This window comes from Panthera leo, chromosome B4 (assembly GCF_018350215.1).
Source record: "Panthera leo isolate Ple1 chromosome B4, P.leo_Ple1_pat1.1, whole genome shotgun sequence".
Taxonomy (NCBI): domain Eukaryota; kingdom Metazoa; phylum Chordata; class Mammalia; order Carnivora; family Felidae; genus Panthera; species Panthera leo.
The window spans coordinates 93,208,085-93,218,848 of record NC_056685.1 but is presented as its reverse complement, the minus strand read 5'-3'; the positions used below and the strand labels follow the sequence as shown (position 1 = coordinate 93,218,848).

The window sequence follows — 10,764 nt, the reverse complement described above, 5'->3', positions numbered from 1 at the left end:
GTGCACGTGCATGTGCACTCTCAAAATAAACATGAAAAAAATGCTTTTAAAATTGATGGATGATGTAAGTTTTAGGTAGAGCCCCTTTATTATATTACAAAAGTTTCCTTCTACTCATGTTTGAATTTTTTTTTTAATATGAATGAGAGTTCAATTTTATCTAATGCTTCTTTATGTATCTGGAAATAATCATGTGGCTTTTCTCCTTAATCTGTTAATATGGTCAGAGCTGTAGTGGCAGATTTTCCTTCTTTCTTTCTCTCTTTTTCTCTTCCTCTCTTTCTTTCTTTTTAATATGGAACATTTCACAAATGTGCATGTTATCCTTGCTCAGGGGCCATAAGAATCTCTGTACCGTTCAAATTTTAGTATTTGTGCTGCTGAAGTGAGCACTGTAGTGATAGATTTTCTAAGATTGAACCATCCTTTTTTACTCATATAAACTCTACTTAGTTATGATGGGTCTTTTGTTTTAAATGTTTTATTTATTTTTGAGAGACAGAGACTGAGTACTATCAGGGGAGGGGCAGAGAGAGAGGGAGACACAGAATCCAAAGCAGGCTCCAGGCTCAAATGCGTGAACCACTAGATCATGACTTGAGCTGCAATCAGATGCTTAACTGACTGAGCCACCCAGGTGCCCTGGGTCGTGTTTTTTGTTTTTTGTTTTTTGTTTTTTTTTAAGACACTGATGAACTGAATTTGCAGCAGGAATAGTGTAACTGGATGGTATGGAGCCTAACTGATATCTTATCCTGTTCTTAGAGATTACCAAATATCTCAGGGATTTAAGTGGAGATATTGTCCTGCTGAGAACAGTTACTCAGTTCTCCAAGGCTAAGTTCAGATAAGGCCCAGTTCTTGACTTGAGATTCTGGTTCCCACAGGGCAATACAGGCTCAACCAGTTTGATGACTTTTAGCATTGAGATGGTTTGTTTTGTTTTGTTTTTAATGTTTATTTTTGAGAGAGAGAGAGAGAGAAATAGTGCACATGTGTGCAGGGTGGGGCAAAGAAAGAAGGGGACAGAGGATCCAAAGCGGGCTCTGCACTGGCAGCAACGAGCCCATGAGGGGATCGAACTCACGAACCATGAGATCATGACCTGAGTCAAAGTTGGACATTCAACTGACTGAACCACCCAAACACCCCAGCATTGAGAGTTTTAAAGGAGGACCAGGAGCAAAACAGGTTACCTTCTAGAGGAATGAAGAGTTTATACCCCCCTCTACCCATCCCTCAGTCAAATCTGAGACTTGTGACCACACCTTGGCCGAACATTGCTGAGGCACTCAACTGGCAAAAGAGACATAGAGGTTGAATAGCATCCCCTGCTTTGGTGTGGAGGGGTTTCTGGAGTTTCTCACAGGTCAGTGGTCCCTAAAGAAGATGGCAGGGGTAGAAGGAGTTTTGCTGGTAGCTCCCAAGATGGCTACTGCTTTGGCGATAGAACGCTGGCAGCAGTAGATGCTATGGGATGTCCATTGGTGGAATGTGTTGAATTGGGCAAAACAAGGTGAGCTTTATTCAGCTTCCCCCTGCCCAACTTCCTGCCAGGCCTATGCCATAGGACCATTTGGAGAACTAGCACCACAAATGTACTGGCTTAAAGCAATGCAAATGTATTGGCTCACAGTTCTGTGTGTCAGAAGTCCAGGTAAGCTCGACTGTATTTCTCTGCTCCAATTCTCACAAAGTCAAAAATCAAGATTGGCCAACTTGGGTTCTTACCTGGAGGCTCTCAAGAAAAACCTGCTTTCTAGCTCATTCCGATTGTTGTCCCAGTTCCTGGTAATTGTAGAATTGTGGCTGCCTTTCCTTGCTGATTGTCAATGGAGGCCCCCACTCAGCTTATTCCTTGGCACCTGGTCCCCTTCATCTTCAGGCCAGCAACTGTGTGTGGAGTCCCCCTTATACTTCAAATCTCTAACTTACTCCTCTGCCAATAGCCAAAGAAAACTCTGAGTTTAAAGGCTCCTGTGATTAGAATTGGCCAACCTAGATAAACTCCTTTTTGCCAAGTGATAGCGCATCCTCATGGGCATAATATCTCATCGTATCCCCCAGCTTCTGGACATGCTCGCAGGGGAGAGAATCCTACAGGGCAAGGGTCGTTGTCGGTCATTTCTGGAATCCGCATACTGGTAGCGAGAACAGGGAAGGGAGAGTGGGATGTTGCAGACCCAATACCACATCCTCATCCCTAGTTCCAGGTTACCACAGCCACGGATTCAGCCTGCTCTAGTGCACGAGGAAGGCCAGCTTTGGATCGAATATGAATTGAACTTTCAAAATGAAGGAGTCAGTCTTAATAAGTGAAATGTGACCCTGTTCAGATAACTGAAAGAACTGAACAATGATGAATTTGGATTGAGGTGTCACTGAGGGAAACTGCCTCCCAGTGAAAATGGGGATTACCATGGTGCATTAAACCAAGACGTTTGGTTGCAGTAAAACTCCAGAAAGAAGCTCTTTATGGTGATGTTTTAAATTGGGACTTTTTCATCTAGGTTTTTGAGATTGGTCTATATTGTTTTTTCCTTACATACCCTTGTTTTGATATCAAGGTTTTAATGGTCTTATGCATTGAGTAGTTGTTTTTTTTTTTTTTTTTCTATTCTGTGAAACAGCTTGTAGAAGACTGGAAATGCATGTTCATTAAAGGCTTGATAAAACTGATCTATGAAATGATTAAGGCATGGAGAGGTCTTTTGGTATTGGAAACTTTTGACTACTAAAGAAATTTCTATTTCTTTAATGATTGTTGTTTAGATTTCTTATTTCTCCTGAAGTCAGTTTTGTTCATGTATATTTTTCCTACAAAATGATCCATTTCATCCTAGTAGTTCTATTTTGGGGGTGTGATTGTTTATATCATGATCTTCTGATATACAAAAGACTCTACAACTGTATCTGTAGTCATGTTGCTCTTTTCAGTCCTAATATATGATATTTAATATTGAGGATGTGTTCTAAAGCCAAGATCTTGGAAAACCCATTCTTGTACTGGGTGGTTGAAAACATTTGGAAGTTGCAGCACAGCAACTCAGAGATTCTGGGGTAGCATAAGCCACAGCATCCAGGGTCCTGTAGAGGCCAGGATGTCCTCATTGGGCTGGTCTGGGGCACGATTTGCGCTGTGGTTCTGGCTGCTGCCCAGCCTCCTCCGTACCTGTCCGCTTTCCAAGCTGGTTACTCAGCTTTTCCAATGATTCTATGAGCCAATATCCTTTTAATAGTGCCTCCACCTGCCCCCGCAAATCACACAAGATTGATGATGCGATCTCACATTTCGTGGGTTGGAGGCCCGAGTCGGGCTCTGTGCTGACAGCTCAGAGCCTGGAGCCTATTTCAGATTCTGTGCCTCCCTCTCTCTCTGCCCCTCCCTTGCTTGCGCGCTCTCTCTCTCTCTCTCTCAAAAATAAAGAAACATTAAAGATTGATATTATGGGTTGAACTACGTTCCCTAAAAATTCATATGATGAAGTCCTAACCCCCATTATCTGAAAATGTGACCCTCTGGGGGGTCGTTACAGATATAATTAGTTAAGATAAAGTCATACTGGAGTAGAGAACACCGTTAATCCAATATGACTGGTCCCCCTATAAATAGGGGAACTCTGGACATGGAGACACACAGGAGAACACCATGCGAAGATTGCTTATGTTGTACAAACCAAGGAACTGCCAGAAGCTAGGAGAAATACCTGACACACATCCTTGCAAAGCAACTTTAGAGGGAGCATGGCCCTGCTGACACCTTGACTCCAGACTTGGGGCCTCCAGAACTGTGAGACAATATACTTCCGTTGTTCTGAGCCACCTGGTTTGTGGCACTTTGTTAAGGCAGCCCTAGCAAACTAACAGTTTCCATGACTTACCGCTGAGAAGCATGACTGATACCGCTTTGTATTGAGTGACTAATTATGGAACAACCCAGAACTGGTGAATCCGACAGCTTAGGGCAGAGATGAGTGTCTTTGAATGCCAGGTTGGCATGAGCTTCACATTAAAATCTCACAAAAGTAGAATTGTCTTGCAGGTATGTAGAGCGATCTTGGGTGGTGTTAAAGTTTTCCTCCCAAGTGGGGACGGGTGGCTGGCACCATCCTCAGTGGATGCTTTGAGTGGGTCAGAGATTTCCTGCCCTGGAGGTCCACAGTCTCTGCCTGACCACTCAGTTTTATGCTGTTGCTGGTTTCTGAGTTGTTTGAAACTGATGACTACAACTAGATCCAGATGTTTCTGCTATGGATCTTCGAGGCGGTTAAAAAAGACACTGCCTTCTCCATGATAAGGAGCTGCCTCACAGACACATGGATCTTCAAATTTTTTCTCACATGGCTAGCTCTAGAAGGGGGCAGCCAATTTCTATTTGTCAGCCCTGTAATTCAGGTCACTGGAACACTTTTTTTTTCTTCTTTTTTTTTAATTTTTTTTTTTAACATTTATTCATTTTTGAGACAGAGCATGAGCAGGGGAGGGTCATAGAGAGAGGGAGACACAGAATCCGAAACAGGCTCCAGGCTCTGAGCTGTCAACCCAGAGCCCGACGTGGGGCTCGAACCCACGGACCGCGAGATCATGACCTGAGCCGAAGTCGGCCGCTTAACTGACTGAGCCACCCAGGCGCCCCTTTCTTCTTTTTTTTAAAGTCCTGATACTCTTTGTTATGAGAGCCAGCGCTATCGCTTACATAGATTATGTTAGGCATTTCAGGTCAAACTGTTCCCTAGAACCCCAAATAAAGGACAGAAAGTTAAGACGAAGAAGCACAAATGACTGACCTTGCAGTACATGCTCAACCAAAAATAGCTCAAGATACTCTCATTGATAAGAGTCTTGGCAGCATCCGTACCCTTACTCTCTTTGGCTGGAACAAATAGGCACTGAAAACATGGGGGGAATAGACCTACAAACAATACATACTGTAATGGATTTTTACTAAGTAGTGGGGTTGCACATCTAGCTCGCTACAACTCAGATAAATAAAAAATTACGTTTTAATTTTACCCACAATTGTTGTTGAGGCTGGGGGGGCGCCTTGGTGGCTTAGTCAGTTAAGCATCTGACTCTTGATTTCGGCTCAGGTCATGATCCCAGGGGCGTGGGATCCAGCTCAGTGTTGGGCTCCCGGCTGGGCATAGAGCCTGCTTAAGATTCTCTCTCTGCCCTTCCCTCTGCCCCTCTCCCCTGTTCGCTTGCTCTCTGTCTCATAAATAAATAAATACATAAATAAATACTTAAAAAAAATTATTGCTGAACCTATACCTGGACTTTAATAGGAAAATTAATTCAATGTCCAATATTTTAAAATCTGGTTGGATATGATCATGTTAACAATCTAGACAGTTGCCAGTCTCTTTTAAGTAGAATTGTTTATAGGTGCTTATGGCATTTAACAGTTTATCTTAAGGATTTCAGTGAGTAGTCATGCAATAAATATTCTGGTTTTAAAAAAATAGATGGAAAGAAAGAAAGAAAGAAAGAAGAGAAAGAAAGAAAAGAGAGAAAGAGTGATTGATTTCCTTTAGATTCCCCTCACCCCTGCTTTTCTAAATTGGTATTTTAGTATGGGGGTGGGGAGGAGGTGCTCCAGGCTATGGGCTATCCTTTGTCAATTCTGCTCACATCCACTGCTCTCCAGCCTGATGTCCCTTATCTACCAGGTTTCTCTACGTTTGTTAGCTTCTGATGCTGCTACCTAGAGGTTAAATCCCAGTCTCCACTAATAAAATCTAATCCCATCCCCTTGCTCTGTGAGCCTCTTGGCTTCAGCACTTACTGCTTAGATTTGTGAGTTCCCTTTTTATTGCCGGTACAAAAGAAAATCTCTTGGGGTACCTGGGTGGCTCAGTCGCCTAAGTGTCTGACTTTGGCTCAGGTCATGATCTCATGGTTCATGGGTTCGAGCCCCAGGTCAGGCTCTGTGCTGACAACTCAGAGCCTGGATCCTACTTCAGATTCTGTGTCTCCCCCTCTCTCTGTCCCTCCCCTACTCTTGCCCTGTCTCTGTCACTCAAATAAAAACATTGAAAAAAAATTAAAAAAAAGAAAATCTTGATTTCAAGTTATGCTATATAGGCATATAGGTGTGTGTTTAAATTTAAATTTATATTTATAAATGTATACATATTTATATTTTATCTGTTATTTTATGCACCTACATATGTTTAAAGGGAGTATAAAGTTTTCTCTTCAGCAGTTATTCACCAGAAAACTGACTTAATTTTAAATAAAAATTGGGGGGAGTGCCTGGGTGGCTCAATCAGAGAAGCGTCAGACTCTCGTTTCAGCTTAGGTCGTGATCTCACGGTTCATGGGTTCAAGCCCTACATCAGGTTCTGTACTGACAGCATGGAGCCTGCTTGGGATTCTCTGTCTCCCTCTCTCTCTCTGCTCCTCCCCTGCTCTCTCTCTCTCTCTCTCTCTCTCTCAAAATAAATACATTAAAAAAATTTTTTTTAAATAAAAATAAAATTTAGGGGCGCCTGGATGGCTCGGTTGTTAAGCCTCAGACTCTTGATTTCAACTCAGGTCATGATCTCATGGTTAGTGAGTTCAAGCCCCACGTGGAACTCTGTGCTGACAGCGTGAAGCCTGCTTGGGATTCTATCTCTCTCTGCTCCTTCCCTGCTCATGCGCACCCTCTCTCTCAAAATAAGTAGATAAGCTTTAAAAAGATAAAAATAAAATTTAAATAATACATAAGTTCTTGTTTAAAAAGGGGATAAGGACGAATCCCCTTCAAGCCCCGCCCACATCCCCATGCCCCATCATCCCAGAGGCAACCTGGTTTATCAATTAGGTTAGTTTCCTCTCAGTCCTTTCAGATATTTACACAGGTTTACATGTGTTCCTTAGGCAATATGTAATTTCATTCTGTGATGTTATTTACTTTCTTTTTATATGAAATGGTATCACGGCATTATACCTGTAACTTGCTTTTTTATCTAATCCGATGAGGTGGTGGGGCCATCCAGATTGGCACTGACTTCGGTAGCGTTCTTTTTAACTGCTTCATACAGCTGCTTACATAGTTTGAATGAACACTTTGTAACCCATTCTTCTATTCATAGTTCAGTGTTTCCAGTTTCTCCCTTTGAGGAACTCTGCAGTGGGCATGTTTGTACATGTTTTCTCCTGCACAAGTTGCCAGTGTTTTTCGAAGTAGACACCAATAGCTGGAATTGCTGGCTCTTAGCAAACTTGTATTTTTATATTAGTCAACATTGCCAAATTGCTCCTCTACATGACTGTACCAATTTTATATTCCCATTAGCAATGTGTGTGTAGGCTTTCCCACACCTGCATCAATACATTTTATTAGTATGCTTAACTTCTGCCAGTACAGTGACTGAGAATTGTTATCTTGATGCTCTAAATGTAATCAATTTTTCCTGATACTTGGCGAGGTTCAGCTTCTAGTCATATGTTCATTGGTCAGTTCTCCTTATTTTTCTATAAGTACTTATATTTCTATATATTTCTATAAGTACTTATATATTTCTATAAGTACTTATAAGTAACTTACCCTATTATTTTTTCCCCATGTTCCCATTGGTCTGAGTCTTCCCTTTTTGTAGGAGTGCTTTATAGATCTAAATGCTAATCCTTTCTGTTATATATGGCAAAAAACGATCTCCTAATCTGTCACTTGTTTTTGACTTTGCCTAAACATGTTGTATGCCTTATTCACACATTATCAATCTTATAACTTTGCTTATGATGCTTTTTGTAGCAGACAACTTTGACATGCTGCTCACATTTCATGCTGTTCAGTCTTCATGGAATCAAACTTATCAATCTATTCCTTTACATATTTTGCATGTAGGGTCTGGTTTAGAATGACTGCTAATTTCCCAAAGTCATAAACTTCTAGTTTCCCAAAGTCTAGTTTCTCTCCTATATTTTCTTCCAAGATATGTAGAGTTTTGTTTTTTGATTGGGTCTTTAATCCCTCCAGAATGTATTTTCATGAATGGTATTAGGTAGAGCATATAACTTCGTTTTTATCAAAACAAATGATCAGTTGTCCCAATGCCATTTACTGAACTGTTGATAGCTCCCCCACTGAGATGGGATTCCATTTTTATTGTTCACATGACCCTAACTTGGATGAACTAGCCATCTACAGGAATAACCCACCCTAAGTAAAGGCTTACACATAGGCTGCTGAAACTAGGCAAATACTTATCTAAGTGAGCATAGGATGTGTCCTTAAAATGAAAACTGTAACTTAGTTATCTTAGAGACTGTTTGGAATAATATACACTAAAGAACTGTTATATTTACATACAGGAAGTATGTAAAAAAGGGAATTAAACAGTAAGAATTCGATCCTGATTGTCTAACATGGGAATAATCAATTCACTAGAGAAAAACATGAAGTTTTCTAAGTCTTTTCATGGCTTAAAAGAAATAGCTTTCTACATTAGTCTACTCCCTTACTTCTGATGATATAAAAATTAAAAAACTTTCTGCAAGCCTATCTAGTTTCACAGGCACCTTGATAAAAAAGGAGGGGATGCCCATAGAGAGGAAATGAGTATTTCAGGTATATCTCCTTTACAGAATTGAGAAATTGATACTCTGTATACAAATCAGTCTCTTAAGAGATTTTAACTGCATAGTTTAAACAACTCAAGCCATATAGTTTTCTGAATTTCTAATTCTGTGGTTTTACCTCTAGTGCTTGTAAGTGCCTGATACATAGAAGATACTCAGTACATTTGTTGAATACATGGATGGCAAAACTGTCATTGTTGTTTTGTTAGGTTAATATTTGAAATGCTATGAATCATAGTCATTTCCACCCCCCCACCCCCCCATTGGATTACCATGTAAATGATTTCTTTCTGCAAAGAGATACAGGTCTGCAGCTTGAAGCAGAGCTAATCACATTCAAGGCAGATCACAAATATCTCATTCATTTATTTAATCATTCAATATGAATTTGCTAAGAACCTATTAACCATGGTGCTAAGCTCTGGGGGATACAATAATAATAATTTTAAGGACCACGGTTATTGTATTTAACTAGACTGGAAGGTGGAGGAGGTTGTAATTGCAAGTACAGTAAAACCTTGGTTTGTGAGCAAAATTTGTTCCGGAAACATGCTTGTAATTCAAAGCACTTGTATGTCAAAGCGAATTTCCAGAACCATTGGCTCAGTTGTGATCATGTGACATTTGGCAACACCTACTACTCGTATTGCAAGACATCGCTCATTTATCAAGTTAAAGTTTATTAGAAATGTTTGCTGGTTTTGTGGAACACTCACAGAACAAGTCACTCGCATAGGAAGTTCCAAGCAGTAGGTCGAAAACAGTGGGGAAACTAAGCTGGTTTTTATTCAGAAAACTAGAAAGGTCTATGGACCTCCAGGGTCCTTACCTATCCAACCAAGGGTCAGGTGTCAAGTACAAAGTAAAAACCCCAGGTCTTTCCAGAAGATTGGGGAATCACACAGATTAGCAGACCAAGAACTGTTAGACATTTAGGTGCTTTCCAATTTTTTGCTGCTAACAACAGGGTCATGATAAACTTCCCTGGACAAAAATCATATGCACATCTTAACTCCCTTGGGATCAGGTGGATTCTCTGGGTCAAAGAAAAGCTGTGCCAATTTACAGCCCTACAATTGACAGAGGAGTGTGCTTGCTTCCCCCTGCCCCCCTTGGATACACTACATTTAGAAAGACCTGGATTTATAGGTCTGTATGAAAATTAACCAAATATTTGCCAACTTTCGATGTCAAAATGTCCGTTTCCATTTCGTAAATATTTTAATTAGTTAGAAAAACGTGTACGCTGCCCTTATGAAACAAGGAATTTGCTTTATATTATATTGCAGGGAGCACTGGGGTTTTGTTTGTTTGTACCAATGTTCCTGAGTTGGACTAGAAGTTCTCCGATGCTTTGACAGGTAGCTTTAAGATGGAAGTGTGACGGAACAAAACAAGGGTGGGGGAAAGGGGTAAGAAAAAAACCACAGTATGACAGGAAGGGAAGACAAAAAGAACACGAGCGAGCGAGGAAAACGAAAGAAAACAAAACAAAACACAACGTCGGGGGAGCAAGAAGGCGCAGACTTCTGCAGGCACACACTCTGCCCGTGCTTGTCTATTTTCTTGTGTGGTTGCTCTGTCTGATGGTTTTGGTGCAAACATTTAGCAACTGCAGCTTCCTTTATCATTAGAGGAGGAAATGAAAGAGTAAGCACAATTACAGGGTGAGAAGTAATTACTGGGCCCAACATAAGATTTTTTTTTTTTTAAAGGGAAAATCCTTGTGTTGCAATTTGCTAAGTCACCAGGATTTTAGGGCTCTGACCCCAGTTAGTCATTCTTGCCTTTTAACACAGTTCCCGTTTTCTAACTGGCCACCGTGTTGTCAATAAACCCTGCAGGGCCCTTCAAACTTCTCTGAAACATTGGAAAATGAATTCAAATTCTAAGAAGCCGCATTTCTGAATGTAAATCAATCGACTACCTATTTTATTTCTTTCTACCTCTTAGGATCTTTCCTATGTAAGGGAATTTACTGAGGTAAAATTTAATTTAAATACTTTCAAGAGTCTTTGCTTTTATGACAGGAGAGGACGTTTCTCTACAGAGAAGTTTAAGATTTAGAAAGCGATGGCTCCCTCTAATGGCCAGAAAATGCCACAATCTAACTGTGGTTTTGTTTTCAAGCTCCGAGGTTGTGGTTAGTATTAGAATATCTCGGTAAGGCTAAATGTTTCCTATCTCTCATCACCT

General features: G+C 40.7%; 1 non-coding gene across 1 annotated transcript; it reads right to left on the bottom strand.

The window, feature by feature from the left end:
- Nucleotides 1-289: 289 nt before the first annotated feature.
- LOC122225708 lies at nt 290-393 on the bottom strand. Its single transcript, XR_006205318.1, has one exon. It is a non-coding gene; the product is annotated as a U6 spliceosomal RNA (small nuclear RNA).
- Nucleotides 394-10,764: the final 10,371 nt, after the last annotated feature.